Source organism: Camellia sinensis, chromosome 9 (assembly GCF_055761805.1).
Source record: "Camellia sinensis isolate YWXY chromosome 9, ASM5576180v1, whole genome shotgun sequence".
NCBI lineage: Eukaryota > Viridiplantae > Streptophyta > Magnoliopsida > Ericales > Theaceae > Camellia > Camellia sinensis.
In genome coordinates, this window is record NC_138969.1 from 72,985,940 (window position 1) to 72,999,342 (window position 13,403).

Sequence of the window (13,403 nt, forward strand, 5' to 3'; positions counted from 1 at the left end):
AGTGTGGGACCCAATTGATTTATTAAAAGAGTTTTAATTTGGCTTGGTTTAGTATAATATATTTTTATATATTATATTTGAGGAGACCCAATTCAATTTGGATACAATTAGAGTTTTGTTAAAAAGCCCAAAATTCAACAATATAAATATATGTTGTTTAGATCTTCCGGATGAGAGTGGCGCAACAACATTAATTCTTTTTCGGTGAGAGTATTCGGTGTATCAATCAATTTTGTTGAATTTGTTTTGTGAAACAGTGTGGCCGCCAAGTCATATGTGTTGAGTTAGTGCTTGGTGCACTGTGGGTTCGTTAGTGAATTTCGGTTGGCTACTTCGGTTTCGGCTTCATAAGTTGGATGATTTAGTTCGTTATTTTGGGTCTTCTTCAACTTTGGTTCAGAAGATTTTGGTTCTTCTATTTGGTGAGGTCTTTCCTCTTTGTTTATTTGTGATTATTTGAAATTCACCTAAGGGTGGTTTTGTGAGACTATTAGTGTCTCGTTTGTAATCGTTTGGAACTTATTTGGTTGATAGTGGAATCGGATTTCGATCCCGTGGACGTACCTCACATTGAGGGAACCACGTAAAAATTCTTGTGTTGCCTTTGATTTAATTTTTCCGCATTAGTTTTTTTTATTCCCATTGATTGATTTACTTGTGGAGAATCACATCGATTTTCCCTAACAACTGGTATCAGAGCTTACGGTTTATTTGGATTTATTTATTTGTGTAAATCAATGGAGGGGAATGTGGGTCGCATGTCTAGCTTCAATGGAAGTAATTGGGTAACTTGGAAAACTAAAATGGAGGACCTATTATTTTGTAAAGATTTATATGGACCCATTGAGGGTGATTCTGGCAAACCCGAGGGTATGAAAGATGATGAATGGAATAGGCTTAATCGAAAAGCCGTTGGTGTTATCCGTCAATGGATTGATGACAGTGTGTTTCATCATGTTGCTACTGAAACTTCAGCACATGATTTATGGAAAAAATTAGAGGGCCTTTATGATAGGAAATCAGCCACAAATAAAGCTTTTCTGTTTCATAAGTTGGTTAATTTAAAATATAAAGAAGGCAGCCATATTCCGGAACATCTGAATGAAATAAAGAGTATTGTTAACCAACTTGCTTCTATGAAAATTGTTTTTGATGATGAGTTGCAGGCTTTGATGCTACTTAGTTCTTTGCCCGAAAGTTGGGAGACTTTGGTTGTGACCGTCAGTAATTCAGCGCCCGATGGAGTTGTCACAATGGGCCAAGTCACTAGTAGCCTGTTGAATGAAGAAACTAGAAGAAAATCAGCAGGTTCCTCTCATTCGGAAGCATTCGTTGTGAGAGGCCGAAGCAAAACAAGGGGGAGGAGTAAGACTCCTCATGGTCGTGATCAAAGCCGTGACAAATCGAAAGATGGTTCTTTTTCAAAAAAAGATATTGAGTGCTATTATTGCCATGAGAAAGGGCACATGAAGCGAGAATGCCGAAAGCTCAAGAATAAGGAGAAAAGGCGTGATAAAAGTGTGGATAAGAAGCAATAAGACACAACAGCAGTTACTACCAATGGTGATCTCATGGTCGTTTGTGAAGATGATTGTATCAATTTTGTGGGCCAAGAGAGCAATTGGGTGATTGATTCTGGTGCTTCTTTTCATGTGACTTCTCGAGTTGATTTCTTCACTACCTACACTGCAGGAGATTATGGTTTTGTTCGAATGGGTAATGAAGGTTTGTCCAAGATTATTGGCATGGGTGATGTTTGCTTGGAAACAAATCTGGGCTGCAAGTTGTTGCTTAAAGATGTGAGACATGTTCCCGACATTCGCCTCAATTTGATCTCTACCGGGAAGCTAGATGATGAAGGCTACAACAACAAATTTGGTGATGGAATATGGAAGCTCACAAAGGGTTCCTTGGTGGTGGCTAAGTGTAAGAAGACTCATACACTTTATTCGATGCAAGGAAAAATTTGTAAAGGTGTTGTCAATGCACTTGAAGAAGATACTTCTACTGAATTATGGCACAAGCGGCTTGGCCATATGAGTGAAAAGGGGCTGCAAGTATTGTTCAAGAAAGAGCTTCTACCCGGTTTGAAAGGTACACATCTTAAAACTTGTGTTCATTGTTTGGCGGGTAAACAACATAGACTTTCTTTTCATAAAAATGTTGCTTCTAGAAAAGAAAATGTTTTGGAGTTGATTCATTCAGATGTTTGTGGTCCTTTAAAAGTTAGAACACATAGTGGTGCACTTTATTTTGTTACTTTCATTGATGATTATTCAAGGAAAGTTTGGGCTTTTCTACTAAAAACTAAAGATCAAGTTCTAGAAGTATTTAAGCATTTTCAGGCCATGGTTGAAAGAGAAACAGGGCAGAAATTGAAGTGCATCCGATCAGACAATGGTGGTGAATACATTGGGCCATTTGATGAGTATTGTCGTAGCCAAGGTATTCGGCATCAAAAGACAGTTAAGAAGACTCCTCAACAAAATGGAGTTGCCGAGAGGATGAACCGCACCATTGTGGAAAGAACAAGATGTTTGCTTTCACAAGCTAAATTGCCAAGATCCTTTTGGGGTGAGGCATTGAAGACAGCGGTTGATGTGATCAATTTGTCACCCTCCTATCCTTTGAATGGTGATGTTCCAGAAAGAGTTTGGACCGGTAAAGATGTGTCTTATGAGCACTTGAGAGTGTTTGGTTGCCGAGCCTTTGTTCACATTCCAAAAGATGAGAGGTCCAAGCTTGATAGCAAGTCAAGACAATGTATTTTTCTTGGCTATGGGCGTGATGAATTTGGGTATAGATTGTGGGATCCGGTCGACAAGAAAGTCATTCGAAGCCGTGATGTTGTGTTTCTTGAAGACCAAACAATTGAAGACTTTGGCAAAGGTGATCAACCGGAGCCAAAAACTAGTGATCTCATTGACATGGATTCATCTCCTTCATCTTCAGTTGATGATGAAAGCGGGAGAGATGTGCAGCCACCTATTGAAAATGTAGAGGATGATGCTAATCCTAATGAAGTTGAGCCAGAAATTGAGGAAGAACATCCAACTCAAGTACCGTCACCACAATTTGAGTTAAGAAAATCTACAAGGGACCGACAACCTTCAAGAAAGTATCCTCCAAATGAATTTGTGTTGATTTCTGATCAAGGGGAGCCGGAGAGCTACCAAGAAGCAATTGAGCATGTAAAGAAAGGTGATTGGAAAAATGCCATGAACGAGGAGATGAATTCCTTGCTTGAAAATCACACTTATGATTTAGTGAAATTGCCTAAAGGGAGGAAAATTCTGAAAAATAAGTGGGTCTTCAAATTGAAGAATGATGGCAAAAATCTGAGGTACAAGGCACGTCTTGTTGTGAAAGGCTTTGGGCAAAAGAAAGGTATTGACTTTGACGAGATTTTCTCGCCGGTTGTGAAGATGTCTTCTATTCGGGTTGTACTTGGCATGGCTGCAAGTATGAACCTTGAAGTTGAGCAACTTGATGTGAAGACCGCATTTCTACATGGTGATCTTGAAGAAGAAATTTACATGGAGCAACCGGAAGGCTTTGTGGAAAAAGGGAAAGAGAAATTTGTTTGCAAATTGAAGAAAAGTTTGTATGGTCTCAAGCAAGCCCCGCGGCAATGGTACAAAAAATTTGACTCTTTCATGATGAATAATGGTTTTACTAAAACCACTTCGGACCATTGTGTGTTTGTGAAAAATTTTTCAGATGGTAAATTTATTATTCTTTTGCTTTATGTTGATGACATGTTAATTGTGGGTCAAGATTCTACCATGATAAACAGGTTGAAATTGGAGTTGAGCAAGTCTTTTGCTATGAAAGATTTGGGACCGGCAAAGCAAATTCTTGGTATGAAAATTGTTCGTGATCGCAAAGAGGGGCTGATTTGGTTGTCTCAAGAAAGCTACATTGAGAAAGTTCTTGAGAGGTTCAATATGGATAAAGCGAAGCCGGTTGGTTGTCCACTTGCGGGTCACTTCAAGCTTAGTTCGAATCAATGTCCTATAGGTGAGAAAGACAAAGAAGAGATGTTGAAAGTTCCTTATGCTTCAGCAGTTGGTTCTTTGATGTACGCCATGGTTTGTACAAGGCCGGATATTGCTCACGCAGTTGGTGTGGTGAGTCGGTTTCTCTCTAATCCGGATAAAGAACATTGGGCAGCGGTAAAATGGATTCTAAGATATCTTCGAGGGACTTCGAAGGTGTGTTTGTGTTTTGGGGATGGTAAGCCGATGCTTGATGGGTTCACAGATTCTGACATGGCTGGTGATGTTGATTCTCGGAAATCTACTTCGGGGTATTTGATGACTTTTGCAGGGGGAGCTGTGGCATGGCAATCTAAATTACAAAAATATGTTGCTCTCTCAACTACCGAAGCTGAATTTATTGCTATTACAGAAGCTTGCAAAGAAGAGTTATGGTTAAAGAAATTTTTGCAAGAGTTGGGTTTGAAGCAAGAAAAGTATGTGCTTTATTGTGATAGTCAAAGTGCTATTCATTTGAGTAAAAATTCTACTTTTCATTCAAGATCGAAACACATTGATGTAAGATACCATTGGATTCGTGATGTGTTAGATTCGAAATTGTTACAACTCGAAAAGGTTCACACAGATGATAATATTTCAGATATGTTGACGAAGACTTTGTCGAGGGACAAAAATTTAAAGTGTCGAACTTTGGCGGGTATGGTTGATGTCTCCACCTAAGTCGGTAGGGGGAGAATTGTTGGGTATACCTCCTTATTGGAGTGTGGGACCCAATTGATTTATTAAAAGAGTTTTAATTTGGCTTGGTTTAGTATAATATATTTTTATATATTATATTTGAGGAGACCCAATTCAATTTGGATACAATTAGAGTTTTGTTAAAAAGCCCAAAATTCAACAATATAAATATATGCTGTTTAGATCTTCCGGATGAGAGTGGCGCAACAGCATCAATTCTTTTTCGGTGAGAGTATTCGGTGTATCAATCAATTTTGTTGAATTTGTTTTGTGAAACAGTGTGGCTGCCAAGTCATATGTGTTGAGTTAGTGCTTGGTGCACTGTGGGTTCGTTAGTGAATTTCGGTTGGCTACTTCGGTTTCGGCTTCATAAGTTGGATGATTTAGTTCGTTATTTTGGGTCTTCTTCAACTTTGGTTCAGAAGATTTTGGTTCTTCTATTTGGTGAGGTCTTTCCTCTTTGTTTATTTGTGATTATTTGAAATTCACCTAAGGGTGGTTTTGTGAGACTATTAGTGTCTCGTTTGTAATCGTTTGGAACTTATTTGGTTGATAGTGGAATCGGATTTCGATCCCGTGGATGTACCTCACATTGAGGGAACCACGTAAAAATTCTTGTGTTGCCTTTGATTTAATTTTTCCGCATTAGTTTTTTTTATTCCCATTGATTGATTTACTTGTGGAGAATCACATCGATTTTCCCTAACAGTTTCAAGCCTATTCTATTCACAAAACAACGTCTGTGTTTGATTGCTATCACAGGCATATATATATATAGATAAGCTTGAACCCATATCCAAGTATAGCTCCTTATAACTTCCCACCATTAGGGAAGCTGTAAGGTCTCATGAAACTACCATATAGGATAGTGAACAGACGTCAATTACCCATTAACCATTAAATTAATTAAATATATATAATATAAATAAATAAATAAAACAAATATGTGACATATGACCACTTTATAGATATTCTTACATTATGGTCTCAATATTTTTTTGATGTTTGAATTGTTGATTTTGTAAGTCTTTTTTGTATAGATTGTTTATGAATAGGTTAATTTATCCTTTGCGTAGATCGTTTGTATAAGTCTCATATATACCTGCAAAATAAAATATAGGATTTAACGGACGATGTAATCGGTGGTTTTGAAGCATAGCGTTTTATTATTTATGATTTGACATTTATTAAATTATTTTTTAAAATTTTAATAAAAAATATTAAATTTTATGACTTTAATAAATTCAAATTGATATATATATATGTACCCTTTTGTTGAGATGATGATGGTAAAATGTCATTTTCGTCAAATGTTAGAAAAGCTGATTATGACAAAAGAAAAGGCAGTGAAATTTACACATTGATTCTATTTTTGTAAGTTTTTTAATTGCATGCGTCGAAAGATTAAATCAATTAATTTTATTGAGAGAGATTACTTTATTAAGCCATGAAGATTTTTATTTTTATTTTTATTTTTAAAGGTAAGTCAAAAAGTTGATAGCGAGATTTTAAATTAATTCATTGGTCTTAGAATATTCGTATCAGTCTCAATAAAATTTGAGTTGAATTATAATTTAAAATTTATTTTTGTTATTTTAGTTAGTTACATTTTTAGTATTCACTACATCAAACTCTCTATTCTAACTTAATCTTATTAAAATATTAATTTCTTATTGTATTTGTTACTCTTTATTTTTTTATTAAATTAATAGAATGCCATCCAAACAATTCTTAAAAAATGTATAAAAAAAAAAAATTGTTGTTGACCTGCTGGTTGACCGGTTAGGCTAATTTTGAACATTTTTCTTCTTCTGCTACAAGCACTCACAAGACATCCGGTAGGATATTCAGGAGGACATCTGGGTGGACGACCGGTTTAAAAATTTTGGCCCAATTTTACTTCAGAAAATATAATAAAAAATCATGTAACTAATGAACAGTAGCTAAACAAAGTTATTGAGGTACTATAGCAAATTTAACAAAAAATTAATTTAAAAATTTTTTATTGAGACTGATGAAAAACAAATTTGATGTTGATATTCTCTATAATAACTTCAAAGCTATTGTACAAAATCTGATGTGGATGCGCATATGATATACCATAGTAAGAGCATCTCCAACGGTGAATCAGATTTTTCACCAAATTTGAGTAAAAAATGACCCATTTTACCAAATTTGATACCACTCGCTCCAACGGTGCACTTTCATTAAATTTGTGCCGGGGACAACTGGTTGGTCAACCGGTTAAGCGAAAAAAAAAATTTTTTTTTTTGATTTTTTTTTTTGAACTTTTTGAACCTTTTAGTGGTCGACCGGTCGACCGGTTAGGCCAAAAAAAAATTTTTTTTTTTATACTGTTTGAACCTTTTCTTCGAACCGTTTGAACCTTTAGGCGGTCGACCGGTTGGTCAACCGGCTGGTTGACCGGTTGGTCTCTCCCAACGGTTAGGAACAGTGATTTGGTAAAATGCTTCGCCTGTTCTCATTTTGGTAAAAGATTTGCTGAATTCTGGATTTGATATCGATTTGGTGAAACCGTTGGAGCTCAAAAAAGTGACTTTTTCATCAAATTTTGAATTTGATACCAGGTTTGATGAACCGTTGGAGATGGTCTAACGAGGATGATACTAAAGGTTTGTAGTTGTTTATGAACTTTCGGGTGGGATAATACTTAGAGGAGCTGAGCTACATGCACAAAATTATTTGACGGAAGCATTCCGAAAATACACACAATTCGTGAAATAAATAACTCTTTGGGTCTGTTTTGTAATTAATTATGTAAAATAATTCTAGAACAAATTTTGATAATAGTTAATTTGATTTTTGTGTATTTAATTTTTCTTTACCTAGAATAGTTATGTATGAAAGGTTGAGTTTCCCTCGTGTTGGAATCTCAACATGAGAGAATTTGAGAGATTTGTGTAATTTATTATATGTCTCATTTTGATAATTTAAGTTATTCACTTTTTAATACTCGTTAGGTAAAATATTTATGCAAACAATTAAGATAATCGGATATCAGTAGTTATATGTTTGAATTAAATTTATATTATAAAAAATGAATAATCATTCTTGAAATTATATTTATCATTCATTTTTTAAAAACAAATATGATTCAAATATATAATTACCGATATCTAATTATCTTAATTTTTTACACAAATATTCTATTCAATGAGACCTAAAAAGTAAACGGTTAATCAAATGTAAGAGTGTAAAAATGGCCCGCGGCCCAAGCCTAGCCCATGGGCTAGGGTCTATGCCATCATTTTGAAGTCCGACCAGGCCCATCGGCCCGCTTAAGACCAATTTAAGGCCCAGTTTGATGAGGTCTGACCCGCCTGAGACCCAATGTTTTTTTTAGTGAAAAATAATAAAATTTTGATAGAAAACATAAAAAAAAAAAGAAAAAAATTTGTTTAGGTCCGCCTAAGCCTGAGCCCAGGTCTAGGCCCACTCTCCGCCCCGAGGCCCGAATACCTTTTAGGCTTGGGTCTAATTTTCTCTCCCTTGGACTGGCTTGACCCGACTCGAATTTTGGCCTACATGGATCGACGAGGCCCGGGCCAAATTTACACCCCTAATCAAATGTATATACCATATGTATGAGAATGGAGAAATTTTTGTATACCAACAAGGTATCACGTAGTACTACATTCTACAAATTACAAATATATATATCATTTATTGTTCCCCAAACACCCAACATAAATGTAGTAGATCCTACTGTCAAATCTAATCACAATAGTAAAAAGTATCACATGACATATATCCTATTTACATACAAAAACTACACATTTTAATGAGATTTTTCCCCAAGTTAGAAGCGAAATTACTATACCTCTAGCATTTTTTCACACTCAGCATCAATGAGGTTGTTTCTTAAGAGGTAAAAAGAAATTAAGGCCAAGTTTGGGAAGTTGAAAATAATCTATCTTTTTATCTTTCTGCACATTAGGATGTGAGATTCGAGTAGTAAGGAGGTAGGTCTCACTATAGCTTGTTTGGTGACTTCCTTGTGAAGGGAGATTGCTACTCCAAATGGAGTATTACTCTCACATCCCAATAGGATTAAGTTGCCCTCATATGGGCTGGGAGAGTATTACTCTCACATCCCAATAGGATTAAGTTGCCCTCATATGGGCTGGGATTGTAAAAATAGTAGGATGCACTTTTCTTTTCTTTTTTAGCTGGGATTGTAAAAATAGTAGGATGCACTTTTCTTTTCTTTTTTAACTCAAGTGCGACCTGCTATTCTATATATATATATATATATATATATATATATATAAATTATATTTGTTTTAGAAAGTTTTTTAATATAGAAATTTTTATTTTTATTTTTATTTTATATAAAAATAATTTAACAATTTCATCACTGATCATCTCTACCACTGTCATTAAAATAAACACACTTTTACTTAATTCTTTCACTAGCAATCATCACATTAAGAATCTCTTCACTAACCATTCCCTTACTAACAATCTCATCCTACCTAATCCGCCAAACAAACCTGACAAAAGGGTACTTTCAATTGAGATGGGCTTTTATCTAATCCACAAAGTGTGAATTGGATTGCATTCTTGGGCCTGTGAAATCCAACAAGAGTTTTATTTAGATGATCTGAACCATTCAATGTGTATAATTCGTCAAGTACTTCACTCTTGCAAAACATCACGTTGATCGAATATTGATAACCCCTTGATCGCAACACATTTTTTTAACAATTTATTTTTTAAATCATATTTATCATTGACAAGAATGTGTTTCAATCAAGAGGTTATCAATATCTGATTAATGTGATTTTTTACAGAGAGGAAATAGTCGACAAGTTCTATATACTAAACGGTTTATATTAGTGAAATAGAATCTGCAGTGAGTTCTACGAATTCAATAGTACGGTTTATTTTACAAAGTAGACTAGAGAGAAAGTCCATCTCTTTTCAATTTTATCTGTGGTGATGGGAATACTAGTACTACTAACAACATTTTTAATGGTGTAGTTAAACAAGCGTCTAAAAATATGTTATAGGATAAGGGGTTCGCTTCGGATGTGAGTTAGCTTTTTAATTTTTTGATTATTTTAATTGAGATTAAAAAATTTTGTTTGGGAAATTTTTTTTAATTTTTTAAATTTTTTTATGAGAAAAAATATAATGATTATGAGTTGGATGCGATATTTTGTTTTATTAAACTAAAAAGTCTATTTTATTTATTTTTTTGTGACTATTTTAATAAAAAAAAACCTGGGGCTTTTACTTCTAAACGAGTTCAAAAAGTAATAAAAATAGGATCCATCTATGTGTGTTAATGTTTATTAATTTAAAAAATAATGATATATTTCAATAATATAGCTTTGTGTGTTAAAGTATATATTATATAAGCGTAGGATACACTAAAATATATGAATAAAAATAAAAGAAAATAAGAAAGAATAGACTTGTCACATCAATTCCATCTCTCACTCTCCACAAACTGGCTTGCCAACTGCGCCGAGCATCCCAGCAAACTCACTAACTAACAGCACACTTAAAGCATCTACAATGATGCTTTAGTGAGCATGTTAATATTGTTAGTTTTTGACCATTTAAAAATATTATTGGGTATTATAATAGGTGTGTTAGTGGGTGTGCTAATATCAGCTGTTAATTTGTGTGTTAATTGTAGTTAGGCTAAGTTTGAAAAGATGGTTTGTGACTATTTTAGTTACAAAAAACAAAATAGGTTATTTTAACCACAACAAACAAAACATCACATTCAACCCATAATCATTATACTCTTCTTTCACAAAAAAAGTCAAAAAAATCAAAAAGTCAAAAAGCTCTTCACAAACCAACTTTTTTAACCCATGCTAAAATAACAAAAAAAGTCAAAAAGTCAACTCACTTCCCAAACGACACTTTAGTATTTTAGTTAGCGAAGGGAGAGAGAGAGAGATATGTGCTTGGGAAAGTCCTCCCGAACGTCTGGGTAGAAGTCTCCCAGCACGTTCAGACCCTTCAAAAAAAAAATTGGGTCTCACCGGTTGACTGGGCGGATGTCCGGACAGTCAACTAATTTTTTTTTTTTTTTAACTTGTTGGGATTTTTTTTTGGGGCTTGAAATTTAATTTTGGGCTTAAAATTTTTAATTAATCTAAATTATTTATTTATTTTATTAATTATATATATATATATATATGTTCTTAACACACTTTAATACATGTCCTAACACATCCATTGTATCACTATTCACTCACTCACTAAATTAATAAACTCTTTTTGAGTCTCACTTTTAATACTTTTTGCCATATAACACACTTTAACACACAATTTTAACACATCTATTGTGGAGGCTCTTAATGGATCTACTGGAGCAGAATAAAAAGTTTATTTGTTAACTGCTGTTGTCTCACTATTGAGATTTTCTTTCCTTTGAGGTCCCTTTATCATATTCAGCAACGATTTAGAGCATTAATTTTAGTGTTTTAATAGAACATTAATGACATGATAAGAAGAAAATAAAAAATAAATCAAGACCAAAACATCACATCATAGTGGGTGAGATACTACAGCTCATTAAAGCTGGTTTTACAGCTAAAAAATTAAAACTCCAAAGTATTTTTCTATCATATTAGGGTGGTTGGTGGAGATTATTTTAAATTAAAAATTAATAATCAAAAAGTAAAAATTAAAGTAATTTTTACTCAATTTTTGAAAATTTAATTTTTTTTAGTTTATTTGAATTATTTTTAACTAATAAGTTATAAATAGAACTTGTATGAAATAGTATGATAAAAATTCTTATATTAAAATAAGTTATAAATTACTTCCATAATCCCCACCAAACACTACATTTTAGCGCCGCCCCCCCCCCTCCCTCACACAAAAATAAAAAATAAAAAATCAATGTGTAATAAAAGACTTGCATGGACGTAGAAATAGATAAGGTTGTTTTGGAAAAATAGTTAAAAATTGATCTTTTGAGTTTTTTTGATTTTTTTTTGAAAAATATGTAAAAAATACGAGAAATGATGTTACTCAAAATGAATTAAAAATTCAAAGACAATTTTTAACTATATTTTCTAAATAGCCCAAAATCTGAACAGTAAAAAATGAAGGTTAATTGTACTCAAAAAGGGGGGGTGTTTGGTTTAAAACCCAAAACTAATAGTGCATACAAAAAAAAATTGATTGTGTAAAGGGAATAAAAAAATTTATTTCATTCTATAGGATTGTAACGCCGCATTAAATTTTAAAATTAATCATTTATATTATAAAAAATTAACCATTTTTTAAATTTAAAATCAAATTTGTTAATGTGATTATTTCACAACTATTTATTTTGAAAAGATCTGTAATCTATATATGAAAAGGTCATTCTCAAATGCACATCCTCAAAAGAATGTATAACATATATATAAGTTATAAATGTCATTACTAAATCATTTTGTCATATTAAAAAAAGGGAAAAAATTCACTTTGCACTCTTGTGGTTTAGTTTCGTAGCACTTTTGTGACGTCTCAAATTTTGGGTACATCAAGATAACACAATATAATAAAATAGTAAGGCTTAACTAGTGTATATACAATATATTACAGATAAGTAAATACAAAATAAAATATTAATGACTAAAATAAAAATATTAGTTACAAACATAAGTTTTTAAGTCAATAATTACAAATCAGAAGAGTGTTCAAAACAAAGGCGGACAACCTAATTTCTAAGGCAACCAAGTTTCTTCAAAGTTTTCAAGGAACCCGTCCTCGCTGTAGAATTCGTCTTTGTCTGGTATAAAACGCCATGAATTTAGAATGTCCAGTAATACACACACCCAAAACTCTTAACCAATCTTGCACAAGCATAAAACGATACTACAATAAACATTTTAAATAGATAATAGTAATGAAATATCATAATTAATGCATTAAAAAGTTATTAAGACCACTATATTCCCCCAAAATTATTCATCCTCCCAATCACAAGAACGAACTCAATTATTTGGTGCTTTATCTTTTGTTGCTTTGCAGACCTTATCTCGAATACATACAACAATTATCTACCACGTAGCGTGAACCGAAAACATCAAAAGAGACGATTATAATCACGGATCAACACCCAGAATGTCCCCTACTGGACCCAACATTATCTCACCAAATAACAAAATGTCGCATAGAGTTTGAATACAACCGAGCCATCCTGGGGGCTATGTACGAAGAACTTACGCAAGACTTAACTCAATTGGCAACAAGTCCATTACAATTTATTTCATTAATACACACTAAATAAGCCATTCCAAAACATTAATGGTGACATACCCATTACTAATCCCTTAACATTTCCCATTAATTAGGTGCTTTAAAAGGCGAGTGTGGAGTGAGGGATTTGGAAATACTCTTTTATCCAAGTAGATCCCGGACTAGTAATTCTATAGGCACCTGAAATAATAACAACTCCGATCGAGGGAGCCAGCATTAACACTCCGATGATCTAATTAATTTTCTCTTTCTTTCTGGTATCTGGGTTACTTTTTTCCTTCAGTGAGCTTTTTGAACATACCTAATCATTGGGTCTTCCTCCTCCTTTTATAGACCTTTCTTCTTAGCTTTTATCCTCTACTGCGCACCTCCTCTAGATCTCAACGCTTTATGGCGAGGAATCAACAATTAGCCACGATGCTGACTTGT